Below are 16,779 nucleotides of genomic sequence, written 5' to 3' on the forward strand. Positions count from 1 at the left end.
TGGCACCGTAACCAGACATACCGCTGAAGGTGACAAACTAGATGACTTTCAGTTTTGTTTCCTTTTGAAGTGAAGCTGTCAGATTTCCTTGAGGCTTCAGACAGCAATTAACAAAGGAGAATCTTAGGGTCCTGGAACATCTGTGAAAGCCTGGGATTTCCTTGACTACCACATTCTTCTGTGTTCCAAGGACTCCAAGTCCCCCAGTGTTTCAAGATCTGAAGATCTCACTGGGTCTTCCAGAAATATTGTGTGGTATTTACCAGAGAAGAGCACACGTACACATGTTCAAGCCAATAGAAAGTCTTTATTAACCAGCCAGTGACTATACTAGGTGCATTCTCAAGTTTTTTGTAAGATGGTCTTGAAAAATCTTAGTTAACAAAAACAGTTAGCTAGAAGTGGAACATAGAAGCCAAAAAGCAAGGTTATTACATTTAGCGGCTTTGCAAAATATGGACTTTGATGGATTAGGTCTTTGTTCTTATTTTAGCAGGTGTTGAGACTTATGTGCTGTGTTCCAAGGCCTAAGTGGCACTTCCATCATGGGATTAAGTTGTGCTAAAGTCTGGGAGCCTGTTATAATACCATTTCATTCACTCTTTGCCCATTTTTTTCTTATGTAATCAGCAAAAGAAAGACACAATGACACTAAATTCCTTGGGTTAAATAAAGATTGGAAAATTGAGCCATGACTTTGATAGTGGAATTTATTGCCTATAATTTTTTAGTTGCCTAGGGTGTCCTTGAATTTGTGGAGTAATAGAACATCAGTTTAAACCTCAAGTGTGAGGAGTAGGATGTGAGGGAGCATTGCCATACAACATACACAATTGCCACAGATATTTCCTGAGATGCACTCATCCTCCTTTAGAAGTCTAAATTTGATTGGACAGACTATATTCTGTTTGTTAATTCAAGGATGGCTGTATTACAGCATCCACAGCCTAGATGCACTAGGGCTATCAAAAAGATTGCTGTGAGATCTGAGAAACACCTAGAGGCAGTATGTAAGATTTATTGAAACTTAAAAGCATAGAAGTGACAGCGGAGATAGACTTACTAACCAGGAATGCAGGTCTGTGAATTGTGCAAGGGGTATATCAAACAAGGATGAGCTCAAAAGACACACACATCATGGGGTCAATCATACAGCTCTGAAAGCACAATAGTTGAACAGAAAGGTCTCACTCTTTTCAGAATGTTCTGACCTACACTTCTTTCATCAAGTGAAGAGGGTTTCACAGGTTAACTCAAGAAACAGTGGCATTGGCTTTCTCTGTCCCTTGCATAAGGAAGCCTTGACTGGATATATGTTTAGGGGAATACTTTTTTGGTTTGTTTTACAATATAATAGATTAACTTCCAATGCCAATATGAGCAGTTAATGGTCTTTACTGGAGCATTTTTATCAGAGACCACTTTCATCTTTGTCTTTTTGGCATAAGAGAAGTCTTGGGAATGAAAACAGGTATTTCAGAGTCTAGGCATGCATTTGATACCCTATTCTCTTGGAGCTTCTACACCTCAGCAGGGGTAGTTCTTTTACCCTTTTACCAGAGCAATGATGACAGGACACAGTTATAGGTGGGATCCTGTCTGATGTGTAGCAGTTCCCTCTGGGATTAAAACTTTCCATCCTTTACAGAAACTTCTTAAAACATAGGATTCAAAAAGGGAAATGAAACAACCTGATATTTTATAATAGAATATTTACCAGGAGGTGAAACAACAGGATGTCCTGAGTGGAGGTGAAACATTCTATCCTTTAGAGAAGCTTGTTAAGAAAGGAATCAACTCAAAGGAGCCTCAGGAAGTCCCTGAAACTGAACAGATGTACTAGGACTCTCCTCAAGACTATACAAGCATTAAAGACTGCTGAGACTCACAGACAAGCTGAGGTATCCAAAAGACTCTCAGACAGGCCACGCTGACTACGTAACTGACACCACCAGGGCTTCTTGGAACATAGAGACTAACCCAGCTGCCTAGGAAAGACTCTGACCAACCAGGTGAGCTGCCTGTAGATTGTGAAGTGCACCCCAGATTTCCAGACTGTCACCATGCCTTTGCTGGTGGTGGACTTTTAATGACACAGCTAACTTTGAGACACATCTGTTCCTGTAACTCCTCAGCCTCATTTATGTAAGTAACATGAATAAAACACATTGGTTCACAAAGTTGAATTTTGGTAGTATCCTTACTTTGATTCCCTATCTGAGGTCATTATAAGTTTATCCACGTCTCAGGACCAGTGTTACACAGTTTATCAGGAACCACTCTTACTTCTCCGGCTCACTTTTATCTCCTTATTTTTATTGCCAAAATATGAGGTCCATCCATACAGCTTGCTTTTGCTTTCTCTAGATCAACGATTATCAACTTTTCTAATGTTGTGACCCTTTAATTCAGTTCCTCGTGTTATAGTGAACCTCAACTATAAAATAATTTTTATTGCTACTTAATAACTATAATTTTGCTACTGTTATGAACTGTAATATAAATATTTATGTTTTCCAATGGTCTTGGGTGAGTGACCTCTGTGAAAGGGTTGTTTGACCACACACACACAGGGGTCATGAACCACAGGTTTAGAACTGATTCTCTAGATTACCACCGTGCTGTACTTGTTAAGTCTTGCAAATTATTTAAACATGCACAGGGAGGTGGATTTTATCTGAGAAAAATTACAGTTGATGCCTTTCCCATTCCTGTGGATTCAGTTTCCTAATGGGTTTCTGGGCTTCTCTCTTCCAACCAATCCTACCTCATAAGTAAACCCCTGTGTATTTATCACCATACACCGAGCTAACGCAGAACCACTAAGTTTACATAGAGGCTCTGATCTGCAGTATGAATGTGTGCTGCAGTGAACACCACACTCCTAAGTCACTCCTAAGTGCAATTTCTTGGCCATTGCCTAAACTGCAATCTTTTACCTCTCCCCTGCATGGAGCAGAGAGCAATAAAACACATATAGTTCAGGAAAACAAGACTCTAGAGAGAAGAACGAGAAAGGATAAGCATCCTGAAAATAGCTGTCTTAAGCATGAATAAGTCTATGGATGTTCAAAATGTTAAAGTGAATGTTAGCGACTGGCGTTCCATCTCCATAAGACTGCGCCTAGAGAGAAATGGTGAGCTTATTGCATTAGAGATTATGGTCAGCTGTATTAATAAGACTTTTGAGCTTGTGTATGCCAGAGGATGATAGTGAGGACAATAAATAGGATAATGTAAATGTGTGCTTCCTCTCACCAAAATCCTGCCAATGACAGGGAAAGCATCACTCAGGAGTCCTGAGTCTCTCCAGATGCCCCATTGTATATACCAACTGCTGTGCCACAAATTCTTGTTTTTGAGCAAAACATTAGTCAGGTTGCTCTGGGTCCTCCATTTAACTAGTTGTGACCTCTGACATCCTCTTTACCACTGAGAATCTAATGTGGACAAGATTTCTACTAAGTTGGTTCATTCCTCTGCCTTCAATATTCAAGCGTATCCCCCGGCTTGCTCTGAAGCATTTGGTATCACTACTATAAAAGGAGGCAGAGAGAGAAGGTTCTTCTCTATTGTTGTATCTCCTGAGCACACTATATAGGACACAAAAGACATTTATGTCCTTCCTCAAGCCAGAATTTATTGAATAACATTTACAGGACAGGGCAGTTTTATTGGAAACAATTGCTAAATACTCTCTTAGATTACACATTACATAGCACACAGTAAATCTCTCTCTCTCTCTCTCTCTCTCTCTCTCTCTCTCTCTCTCTCTCTGTGTGTATGTGTGTGTGTATGTGTGTGTGTGTATGTGTGTGTGTGTGTGTGTATGTGTCTGTGTAGTGACTACAAAGGGTTAAAGAGGCAAAGAGGCCTCTTGCGTGTTAAACCCTTTCCTTTGTCTGATGTGCTTGATGTGTTCTCTGGCTTAGTTTTCCTAATATGAGTTTATAGCATATGTTGCTACAATCCAAATTTGCCTTAATAAATGTATAGCCTGGTCCCATTTCCACTAGCAAGAATAAGGCATTTGTCAAATTATACCATGTGAATGGTATTGTGGGGAGTAGAGGAAACCCTGAATAAGTGAGCTGGGTGGATGCATGTTGTTGACATGACCATGGCCATGTCAGGGACTCCAGTGCCTCAGCTCCGTGGGAAGCAAAACCTTTCATGGTTGAGGCTCAGAGGGTGGCACAGGCTTCCATATTTCCAGGTGACTATAGTTGACAAAACTAATGTGCACAGTGAGAGAGTCTTGTAGGGAGGAGGGAGTAGTGGAGTGATGGGAGAGAAAGATAACCCAAGCTGTAAAGTGTAGACTATGAAGAGAGTCAGAACTAGAGATGAGACACCCATGAAGAACAGCCTTATGTGAGGAGTCTGAGCAGCCACCAGAAGCCGTGCTGTTGTGTGGATTGTGTTACCACCAAAGGCTATGTCTGTGTCTGTGGTTTTGGTTCAGCCAGGGTCTATGTTGCTGTCTGTGGCCCATAATGCCACAGAAGGCTATGAGGATATCTGTGGTCTGTACTGCAGCCTGAAACCATGTTGATGTCCAAGGGGTGCACTAAGATAGCTCTGCCCCCATTCTGGTTACCGCAGGGTGGTGCCAATGATGACATTTGGGTGGGAAAACTGCTCTGTCCCCCCATCTGGGCCATGTCAGAGAGCTGGCTCTAGTAACATGGGTGTGGGAAAGCAGACTGAATGGTCACAGCAGTACAGGGCTGGAGAGCTGATCTTGCCCCTCACCTGGCCAGCTGGAGAGCCAGCTCTGGTGGTGTGGGCAAGGGAAATCAAGCAAGCTGGCCAAAACTACTACCACTCAGGCACAGGGCCAAGGCTTTGAGTAGGCCCACACCATCTTCCCCATCTAAGAGTTGCTGGAGAAGCTGACGGGGTCAGTCCTGAGGATCCATAGCCACAAGTTCTTTCAACAGGAATCAGAGTGACAGCAGGATATCAGAGATTCTCTAGGAGGGTCCAGTATTTGTGTTGAAGAAGCAGTATGAGGCCTCAGACTAGCCTAACAACTTGTTGCAATGAACATTTGCAAGTAAAGCTGTTTGAACAAACAAGTAAACTTTGGGCACCACAAGTTCCAGTGCCACTACAATGAACAAACATGTGATGGAGATGCTGAACAGAGGGAGGATCAGAAGGATCAGAATGGTACATACACAGAAGGATGTTCTTTGCCTTAACTTATTCCATATAGCATAAAATAGTTGGTTTGTCAGGATTCCATATCATAATCAGCTTTTCATTCTGTGTGAGGATGGAAGACTTCTTTTTCCTGGGTAGACATGTTGTTGAAGTAATTATTTAAAATGGCCTCTGCTCAAGCCGACTATCTAAGCTGCAGTGGCTCTGCCTAGCTCAGCCACCATGTTCTGTGGCCAGAGGCCAGGTACACGCAGCTAGAAACGGCCAGCCAGAAACACCAGCCATCCACAAGATGCCAGCATGGGAGATGCCTCTGCCAATCTTCCACACTGTCTCCACAAGGCTGGGCATTGCCCAGACCATCCTGCCATCTATGTGGACCCAGTAAGAAAAAATGAGACTCTAATGCTTAAATGTTAATCAAAGGCTTTATATATTCAGCAATGCTCAATAACAATATGCCCATACAAAAAGAGTTGTTTCCCAATTAGCTAACCTAAACAAAGTTGTTACCCACGACTGCTCTCCATACCTGCATGGCTCTCCATTGCTCCTATATCTCCGATCTCCCTAACTCCTCCTCTTCCTTTCCTTACTCCTCCTCTTCCTCTCCTTACTCCTCCCACCTTAGGTCCTCCTACATATCACCCTTCCTGTTAAAATAAAATTAAAACAAAACCTTTCTCTCAAAATACAATTAGAACATAACTATACCAATTTGTATCAGTAAGGTACAAGATAGACCTAATACCCAGTCCATCAATTTTGTCAACTAAACAGAACCTCCGTCATCTCTCCTAACTAAAAAACTTAGTTCTGAACCTGGCCTTTTTCTTGGCTTTAGAAGACATTTCAGAATGTCATCTGAAAACCATCCTCTCAAATATGTTCTCTCAAAGTAAATAGACTGGGTTGGCTATGAGACTAAGTCTTCAACCCCGTCAGAAATCCAGAATGACTGAATTAACTGAAATTATGGGAAGCACAAAGCATAGCTAAAACTTAGCCAATTTATAGAGACCACTGAACACCTGGACAGTCCCTATACTACAAAACATTGGAGCATCCAATTATCAGCCTTCTGGACCAGGATCATCTGACAGACCAAGTAATGCAGAATTATTAAGGGCTGATTACTCTGTCTAGGCAGATATAATCAGTCGACTATTCTGCAAGTGTCCTTTTCTGGATAGTACTTTGTCTGTAGATGAAAAAGGCAATTCTTGCCTAGTGGCTGTCTCACCAAAACTGGAGTAACTCCAAAGATGCTCAATTTCTTCTTAGAACCCAAAACAGAAAAGTTGTCAGGAGCAGACAGGTCTCTAATCAAAATGAACATTAATACAGAAATGTTTGTAATGCCAATTCTGTGGACTTCTGACATTTTGAAAACCAACTATCCATGTAAGGCAATCAGGACTGTTGTCTGTCTGTTAACTCCTCTCAGCTATTTCTAATTGAAATATAGAAAACACCCTAAGAATAAATTTAGAGCCATGAATTTGCTATAGGCCCTTAACTCACAGGCTAACCATATCAAATCAGTTTAATAAAAGTTAAAGAAGGACTGGGTCTAAGCCTTGTATTTCTAAATGTGTTATATAGGCACAATGCCTATGAGAGTAACAATATTAATCTCACTTTTATATCAATAAGAAACTTGTACCAATGAAAACCTTAAATTTGAAATCAAAGTAAATTTTGTACCATTTAAGAAATTATAACTTCAGCTTAATAACAATTATACAGATTTCTACCAGTAGGTTATGGTTATGCAATAAATCCTGGCTATTCCTCCCTGTTCCACCAAAGCCACTACTTTTCCCTAGAAAGACAGCCCAATATTAACCACCTCAGTCCCCAAGCCCAGGGAATAGGGGAGCCGACTCTTCATTTACTTCTTCAAGCTGATTTTGGGCATTGAGATATTAGAAAAGGGGTGGGGGAGGGCAAGTTGATAAGCTTCTGATGTCTGTGTCTTCACTGCATCCAGCTGAAATTCCAGGACATCAGAGGTTTGAGCAGGTCTGCTCAGCTTGCCTGATGAGTAGATACACCAAGGCTGTGTATTCTGCAACATACAATTCTCAAAACAAATTTTAGTATCAAGATACTTTTTTGTTTGAATTCTGGCATCTAGTCTTCTGGTGGCCTGCCTCTGTCATGTCTAATCCATATAATTCTGGGAGGTAGAAATACCTTAATCATCTCTTCTGAGAAAACACAGCTAAAACCTTTTTCCCAAAACAATATTTCCTTGAGCCAGTAACCAGAAAAATCTTTATCTTGACCTCTTTCCCAGAGGAAACTTATAACCACAAAACTGAAAATCACACTCATCTTCCTTCCATATTTTGCCAAGCAGGAAATAAACCCAGAATTCCCGTGGGGCCCATGTTAGACAGAATCCGAGTCTCCTGTGAGGCAATATAACTTTATATCATCTGAATACACCTGATTTACACTATCTTTCTGTTTAGCCCTCTGCCTAGAACAGTTTTTTATTTATACCATCTATCTGTTTGGCTCTGTACTCCAGAGTAGCTTCCACATATATCCTGTATGCTCTACTCTAGAGCCAGTCACAATTTTCCCTATCTAAGTTCCAAACCACGGGCGATAATCTCCATGTGATTTGGACAAATCTGTTTATAATTCCTAAAAGCAATTGATCCCTATATTTTAACTTTATATTTAAATCAGTAACTGCTCCACAACAGAAGCCTATTTATTTGGCTTTCTTGGCTCAGAGCAGCCTTTATTTTCTCTCAGCAAAGCACCTGTTTGCCAGCAGTTTCTTTGTTCAGGGTTCCCACGATTGAGTCACGTGACTCCTATCAGCGCCAATCACTCACTCACTTTCTTTGAAAAAAAAAAATTCAACTTTTACTCTCAGGTGAATAGACTTAAATTTCTAGTGAATTGGTGCCTGAAATTGGTGCGCCACTCTGCTCTCACTAGCTCCTCCTTTTCTTTTCCTTACTCCTCCTCTTCCTCTTTTTACTCCTCCCACTGTAGCTCCTCCTACAGACATGTGAACAGTACAATCTGTCTGATACCATGCTGTTCTCACATGGTTCCAGGGACTGCTTGCCTAGGGGTGGTGAATGATGAAATGACAGACAGACAGACAGACAGACAGACAGACAGACAGGCAGACAGGCAAGCTGACAGGCAAGCAGGCATGTGTGTGTGCCCTCGTGCAATGGGGTCTCAGATGGAGAATCAGCATCATTGTGGAATCTCAGTGAGTTTATTATATACTGTTGAACATAGATAAGGTCAAGGCTATCTTTTGGTTAATAATTGACATGGGAGGTACCACCCCACTGAGTGGCACCACACCCAAGCAGATGGCTCTGAATTGTATAAGAAAGTAGGCTGAGGAAGCCATGGAGAACAATCCTCCTTGGCCTCTGCTTCAGTTCTTCAGGTTTCTGCCTTGTTTTCCCCTGATAATGGAGTTTTACCTGCTAGATGTTATAAACCCTTTCCTTAGCAAGTTGCTTGTCCTTAATATTTTATCTCAGCAACAGAGAAAAAATTAGGACAACCACTTCATACTTTATTTTGAGTTTGTTTTGAGGCCCATTGAGTTTAACCAAAAATCATTTATGTCTGGAACTATCCATTGGAATCTGTGGGAACAATACTGGAAAGAATAACTGCCCTCCCCTAGAATTCAGTAGCCAATAATTCAGCAGATAGGCTAGGATATTCCCTGATCCATGATTGGTTGTTGATAGACTCCACCCTGTGTAGGTCCAGTGTAGGCAGCCAAGCTGCTGTGGTTTCATAAGTAAATTAACTGTGCATATCCAACAGGCACCATTTCACAGTCCTTCCCCATATCTTCCGATTCTTAAATTCTTCCCATTCCTTCATCCAGAGGATCCCTGAGCCTTAGCAGTGTTATAATGATCATGTCATGGCTGAGCTCTCAACTGTTACTTCTTCTCAGCGCCTAGGGCAACCATGCACCCCTGCCTTCACCAAAGTTCATTTCAAAGAGAAGCCTCTCTAATTAAAGCTGGGAATAGCATTTGTCTACACTGATAAACATGACCCTTTCAAAGGCATCTGGGAACCCTGACAATTTAACTCAACAACAGTAAGTTCAGTCCAAAGGCCTAAGACATCAGCATGGGGTTTTGATCAAGTCTAAGATAACAGGCTTATCAAACTTAAACTTATGTTCCCAACTGTGGAACAGGCCCCCAGTACTAATGATAAAGTGTCTGGTCACCTCCACAACAGTTCTGCCACTATTGTGCCCATAGATATATCTGGCCCAGAAGGTTGGTATTGTTGTTTGCAGGATTCACAGCTGGGTCAGACTGATGTTGCTGTTTCTTCCCAAGCATTGTATAACACCTTCTGGCACTATGAAAGCTACGCATTAGTGAGGAAGCTTCCAGTTCAGTCCCAGAAGGCTGCTGGGAAAAGTAAGATGTGCCCTTAATTGCTCAGCCATCTTTCAGTCTGCAGACCTTTTGAAGACAATGGTCTCAACCTGTCTGCTCTCTTGTATAACATTCAATCAGGAAGCAAGAATTCAGGCTAGATCTCTCACTGCCCATTCTCACATGTCACACATGCCACAGGGCCACACAAACTATTTGGGTTCCTTCTCTAGGCACTTTAGATGATGCGAGTCAACCCCTGAAAGTGCCCAGATCTTCTCAATGTGTACCACTCATAATACACTTTCTTTCTTTCTTTCTTTCTTTCTTTCTTTCTTTCTTTCTTTCTTTCTTTCTTTCTTTTCTTTCTATTGTTTTATAACTTACTGAATCATATTAGTGCTGTACACATCATGATGGCTGAGCCATCCACTGGAGCGTGGGTAGTTTACCAGTCCATACTCCCAAAGAACTCTCCCTTCCCCAACAGCTACCAACTATCAACAGTTCCTTACCTAAGGGTAGGACTACATGAACCCTTCCCCCATCTGTGCTAGGACTTTTGGCTGGCTTGATCTTCTTCAGGTAACCATAGCTGCGGTGAGCTCCTGGGTGCAATGGTCATTTCCTGTGCAGAAGACAGCATCCCAGAGCCATCCTCTCCATCCTCCAGCTCATTCAGTATTTCTGCCCTCACTCCCATGATGCTACCTTACTGAGTCTTGGAGTATAAGAGTTAGCATAGATGCTTCATTTATGAATGAACACTCACAATCATTTCTTTTCAACAGTTTCATAAATTATACATCTGTATTAACTGCTATCCACTGGTAAAAGATGTTTCTCTGACCAAGATTGAGAGCAGCACAAATCTCTAGGCATAAACATAAATATTTAGAAGTTAAACATGACTGCTTAGCAAAACAAAAATAATAGTTTTACCCTAGGACCTCCTAAGCATGAACATGAACAAATGCATAGCACCTCCTGTGGAGCAGTCCGCAAATCCATTCAGTTGGTTGCTTCTATAATCTTCATAACCCTGTCGTAGCATGGGCACATCTTGCCTGGAAGATTGGTACTGTACATTGCAGGTTCCAGTGTTGGTGAGATCATTGGTAGCTTTTCTCCTCGGCATCTTGCACGGCATCTTTTATCACTATGAAAACTAGCCAGTAAGGAAGCATCTTCCTGGTCAATCCCTGCCTGATTACTCTGTGTCCTGCAATCATAGTGTATGGTGTCTTCAGCAATAGTGTTTTACCATCTAGTTATGGTGGGCACGGGCTTTACCCTTTAACTGACTATTGCTGCTTCTTCAATGGAGTTTCATCTGTTATTGTTTTAGATAACAGCTAGAAGTATAGAGATATTACAGGAAACTGGAGCTGAATGAAACTGTGAAGATTGGGACATGCCCCTAGACAGAGTGGTAGAAGGAAGGATAGATGATCTTTGCTTTGTTGTTTTAAAGATTTCTTTGCTTTTATATCCTATATGAGTCTTATGCCTATGTGCACATGTGTGCCTGATGCCCCTAGAGGTTAGAAGGTGGCAGATCCTCTAGAATTAAAGCTACAGGCAAATGTAAGCCTTGATGTGGGTGCCAGGAATTAAACCACAGTCCTCTGCAAGAGCAGAAAATGTTCTTATTCACTGATGCTTCTCTGCAGACCCTATGTATTTACCTTCTTAGATGCATTTGCTTTGTGGGGAGAGGGAGCACTTGAGTTCACACTTGTGTGTAGACATAAGAGGACAATTTGAGAGAGTCACTTCTCTTCCTTCCACAGTGTAGGTTTTGGAGATCAAACTCAGGTCATCAGGCTTGGTGGTAAGAACCTTTATCTGTTGCGCCATCATTCTGGCCCATAGTGAGCTTTTGCATAAAATAGCAGTGAAATTGAGAAACAAAGAACCAGATGCCCACTATCCTTGTCTGTTACAGTCTTATGGTCAGTTAAAGATTGCTGTGTGGCCCCAAGCTCGTGTGAGCTTTAGATAGAAGGACTAACGGTTTCTTGTTATTAGTTTTCCATTCCGTTTTGTGGTTAAATGAAAGTTGCCCTGCCCCTGGTTTGCCTTTAACCTCACAGGAAGTTAATAGGTGCTGTAGAGTTGGGTTAGTCTTAACTGGCAAGTAGCAACACGAAGTTTGGGTTTTGTAACCCTAGAACATGCAATCTGACTTCTTCCTTAACTTGTAAGGCCCTTCCTTCAGTCAAAAGAATGTCAAAAATACCACTGACTGGCACCCTTTTATGTAACCCATAGTAAACTAAGCTAAGTTCTCTACCTAAAGGCATCACACCTATCACTTATTTTGAATATGGAATGTATGATCTTAAACTGAGCATACCATCTTCTACAGGAGGACCTAGTTGAGGACTGCCTGAGAGAACAAGGATTGCTGGCGCAGACAATGCCAGCCAATTGGGAACTGCTGTTTAGAAGAGATGCTTTCCTGGGACCAATGGGGAGTAGGTGAAGAGTATTAAAGAAGCTTGCAGCAGTGTTCAGATGAGCATGCCAAGGCATTTCTCACCTGCTCCTGGAGTCTATGTGGTTGACTCCTTGCCACCTCACCTCCAACCCGTAAGGGCAGGTAGGGTCAGGTGTCCAGTAGTCCAGGGCACAGGCAACAACCCATCCTTACAAGTGATGGTAAATGTTCCCTAAGTGAACACATGTAGATTTTCATAACTAAGAGGAAAAAGTCCCCCAGTTTTGTTCGTTGAAGCACTGCACTGAAGAACATCCGCAAGCAAGCTCGTCTTGCTCTAAGTAACAAAGCTGACTTGATTCTTGGTTGTGTTTATAAGCTGTGGACCCATCAATGAGTGAATGCGTTTTGTTTAATTAGAGCAGAAACTATACACTAGTACTCTAAAAATACATACTTAACTCAAAAATCTTATTTTCTCCTCTGTGAACATGCTAGGCTTTATTATGTTTTTTGAGTTTCCATAAGGTCAGGTGTGACTAAATTTACTCAATGGTAAATGAGCAGAAACAGAATGGGCTACTTCCAGGCCAACTGCTTTTAAAAGTGGCCCCACAGACTGGATGCTGAAGAAAACAAAGAGCATGAGGCCATAAACTGGAGGTGCTTGGGTTTGTCACTAGTGGCTTTCCTGAGACAGGAGCTGACCTCTGACAGGAAATACATGCTAAGAATTCAGGTGAGAGAAACACAGATATTTTTAAATATAAGCTAGTCTGTATGTACAGGTCTGCTGGCTGCCATGACCTGTGTTCGTCTGCTAAAATAGATATCACTGTTTCAGCAGCTTAAAACACAAATTGATCTTCATGCTTTAGTGCACACCTAAAATCATTTTCCATTTCCTCTGCCTCTCCCACATTGGAATGGCTGAATTCCCACAGGCTGGGGAACCTGCTGAGAATCAAAGCTATTCCATGCCAGATGATACTCAACAACGCAGCTTCTAAAGATTCTGCTTCAGAGAATACAGAGAGAGCATGCCTTATGATTGCCTTTAATTGGTACCTGTCATCTGCGTGATAGAATTTTATTAGCAGAAGTGTAAACATTCGTTGCAATCCAAGAACACAGGAATCTTAAGCAGCTTATGAAATTCAATCAAAGTTCTTTTTCGTGTTTGCTGATAACTCATTAAATGATTCTCACTGTTACAAGTTCCACAGCAGAAATGTGCCTTGCAAGCAAAGGTAATAACAGAGAGATTTGAATGTATCAAAGGGATGGGGGCTGTTTGACGAGTTTAAAATGGTGACAATGCTTGTCCTCAGAAAAACTCAATATATATATATCCTATTGTTAAATTGGCACATCTCTTGTGTTTTCAAAGCCATGAATTCTTCCCAGACAGAAACATACATGTATAGACACTTTTCTGTAGAGTTTCAGTGTGTATGTAACCCCAGAAAATTTCACTCTTTTCTAATGAAGGGAATATTCTCGAATTCTGCAATGTCTTTGTGAGTGGAATGCAGTTGTAAACTTCTCATCTTCAAAGATGTGCTCCCAAGGAAAGCAACAACACATCACATTATTTATGTAGATTCAGAAGCCTAAGTACCATTGGGTTGAGTTACAATCTTGCCAAATACACTTGGTTCGTGTACATCAGTGAAATAGAATTAAGTCAATAGACTAGAGCTCTGCTTAAACAAACAAAATGGAGTGAGACCAATGGAGTGGAGATCCTCACATCTTCTTCACTGGCCTGCACTAGCAATATGAATGCTTCTCATTTATCCGGAAGGTGGCCACCCTGAGAAAACCAACCAGGCATCAGAAGGTCTTCTGTGGGGATATGGCCCAGTTTCCTATTTTGCATTTATGTAGCAAAAAATAAATAAATAAATCATGTGCTGCATAAAGTCTCTGCTATATGATTTCTAAGCTGGTACCAAGGGAGGTACATGCTGAAAAATTCTTCTTGGGAATAATTATTGACACAAACGCCATAGAATCCAACGTGATCGGAGGTTAACAAAACATGGAAACATTTTAGATCTTCTAAGTCGTGCTGGTTGAGGTTTCACACCTATGTTAAAGTCTGTTAATTTTTACCATACTGACAATGGCCTAATCATCTAAGCTGGATATGTCTCCAAAGGGTCTTCATGGGTTTGCCATTGTGCCCTTCTCCTCTCAGAGCTTTTGGAGTGGTTACAGCTGGAGGGAACTAATTCAGGCATCCAATGCACTGAAACTCCTGGAGCCATCTTGATTGCCAGCATCTAGGTTCCAATGGGTTCTTGTACCTTAGCTTTGTTTGAAGCCCATCTTACCAGCTTCTGCTTTTGACAAACACAGCTCCTGCAGTGGCCTTTGGCTCTTCAGGGGCATCAACATCATGGCAGCAAGAGCTACATTTCTATTTCAAGATGGTAGCCTTTACAGTCACACCCACAGACTTCATCAATTTGAGATTCTGTCCTCCACAGTGCTGGGCTGAGGTCATGAGAGTTTCTACTCTTGCACCAGTTTCAGAAGGTCAAGATTTAGTCCACCTTAACTCCCTATCCCTGAGTCTGCTTGCCTTTGTACCACCATCTAGTTCTTCAATGATCATTACAAAGGAAACTAAAACTTCATTGGCAGGTGCAATCAAGCTTAAAGACCTCCTCCTCTTCCTCCTCCTCCTCCTCTTCCTCCTCCTCTTCCTCTCCTCTTCCTTCTCCTCCTCTTCCTCCTCTTCCTCCTCTTCCTCCTCTTCCTCCTCTTCCTCCTCTTCCTCCTCTTCCTCCTCCTCCTCTTCTTCCTCCTCTTCTTCCTCCTCTTCTTCCTCCTCTTCCTCTTCCTCTTCCTCCTCCTCTTCCTCCTCCTCTTCCTCCTCCTCTTCCTCTTCCTCCTCCTCTTCCTCCTCCTCTTCCTCCTCCTATTCCTCCTCCTCCTCTTCCTCCTCCACTTCCTCCTCCTTCTTCAATATAAAACTTAGCCCTATCAAAAATCAAATTTTGTCTTCCAGCCTACTTTTTCAAACCTGAGTTGATCACATTTTGATACCTCACTATGTTAAGTTCTTAAAAACCCAACTCATATCAAACAGGACTTGTAACCAGTTGTTGTTTCTTTTTTCATTTAAAGGTGAATTAATAGCACTCCTTGTTGGTGAGTATTGTTCATCTTCTCATCTATGCCCAGCACAGATCAGAAACTCCACAAACTACAAATGAACGATCTTTTATTGCCATCATTTTAGGGGGACATATTTTTAAAAACAATGCCATAACTATTATCCCTTGTCTTTTCATCACATTCTTCCTTCCCTTTCTTGTTGTAGTCTTTGGGATGTGTATCCACACTGGAAAGTGATATCCTTTTTCATCTGTGATATAGTCTTTATCTAGACTGACTTTCTAGCATTTTTTTGGAGGCAGAGCACACCCTGTACTCTAATGCTATTGTGCATTTAGCAGGTGATAGATGTGTCTTTGTTAGGATTTTCTTTGCTGTGAAGAGACACCATGACCAAGGCAACTCTTATAAAGGACATTTAATTGGGCTTGCTTTACAAGTTCTGAGGTTCACTCCATTATCATCATAGCACAAAGCATGGTAGCATCCAGGCAGGTATGGTGCTGGAGGAGCTGTGAGTTCTACATCTTGTTCTGAAAGCAAACAGGAGAAGATTGACATTTCCGCAATGGGCAGAACTTCAGAGCCCACCCTCCCCCCTCCACACACAGTTACATATTTCCTCCAACAAGGCCACACCTCTTTACAGTCTCACTCCCTGTGGGCCAAGCATATTTAAACTATCACAAGATGCTTAAAAAATTCACTTTAACTTCTTTTAGCTTTGGTCACAGCAAAATAAGTAGAAATCTTTAACTATTTTTTTCTTCTCAAACAAACACAGTGTGAATCTAAAAAATAGTAAATTAAGTTTCAAAATCAGCTAGTGGATAGCACATCTTCTATAAGCCAAGTGGTTGCCAGAGTAAATAACACTCCTTTCTCTTGGTGTCAAGACTTCGTAAGTTTAGACTTCTCAGAGAATGGCTGTGTGTTCTTCACCTGCGTGCCTGGGATCTCACCAATAGCGTCAGCTCCAGATCTCAAAACAGACTTCATCTGGTTTACATTTCCTCTGGGCCTCACTCTGAAGGCTAATGGGGGAGATTTCAAATTTCTTTGCTAATACTGTGGAGTAAGTGATGAAAATCCCAGCAGAATTTTGACTTCCTCTGTATTTATATATGTCTGTAGGGCAATTGTGAGTTAATAATCTTTTCCTGAAACCAGTTTATATTTAACAATTATTTCTGGCCTTATTCCCTCTTTCCCAAAGGAAATTTCCATCAGTTTATTGCTGGCGCATATATAAAATATTCTTTCTAAAATGCTATGATTTGCTTGGCTTTTTAGATTTTTAAACTACTTTGATTTTCTCTGAGCATCTATTATACATTTGAGCAAAAATATACCTTAAAAAATAATTAAGGACTAGGAAATTTTTCAAAAGTATCATTCTCGTATTAGCTAAAGTTTATTTAACCTAAGGAAAAAAAATCATAAGTTTCTCTACATCAGTGGTTCTTCTTGTTTCAATAGCAAATGTTCTTATTTAATAATGGGATTAAATTAGCTCATTTTAAAGTCATTTTCTACCAGATAGTTTTAAATTCTTCAAAATATGAAAACTTTCAAGCACCTCGGATAATACAGAATCTTTAGAAATTAGAACTTTAAATGTTTTCTAAAGAATTC

Source organism: Arvicanthis niloticus, chromosome 2 (assembly GCF_011762505.2).
Source record: "Arvicanthis niloticus isolate mArvNil1 chromosome 2, mArvNil1.pat.X, whole genome shotgun sequence".
NCBI lineage: Eukaryota > Metazoa > Chordata > Mammalia > Rodentia > Muridae > Arvicanthis > Arvicanthis niloticus.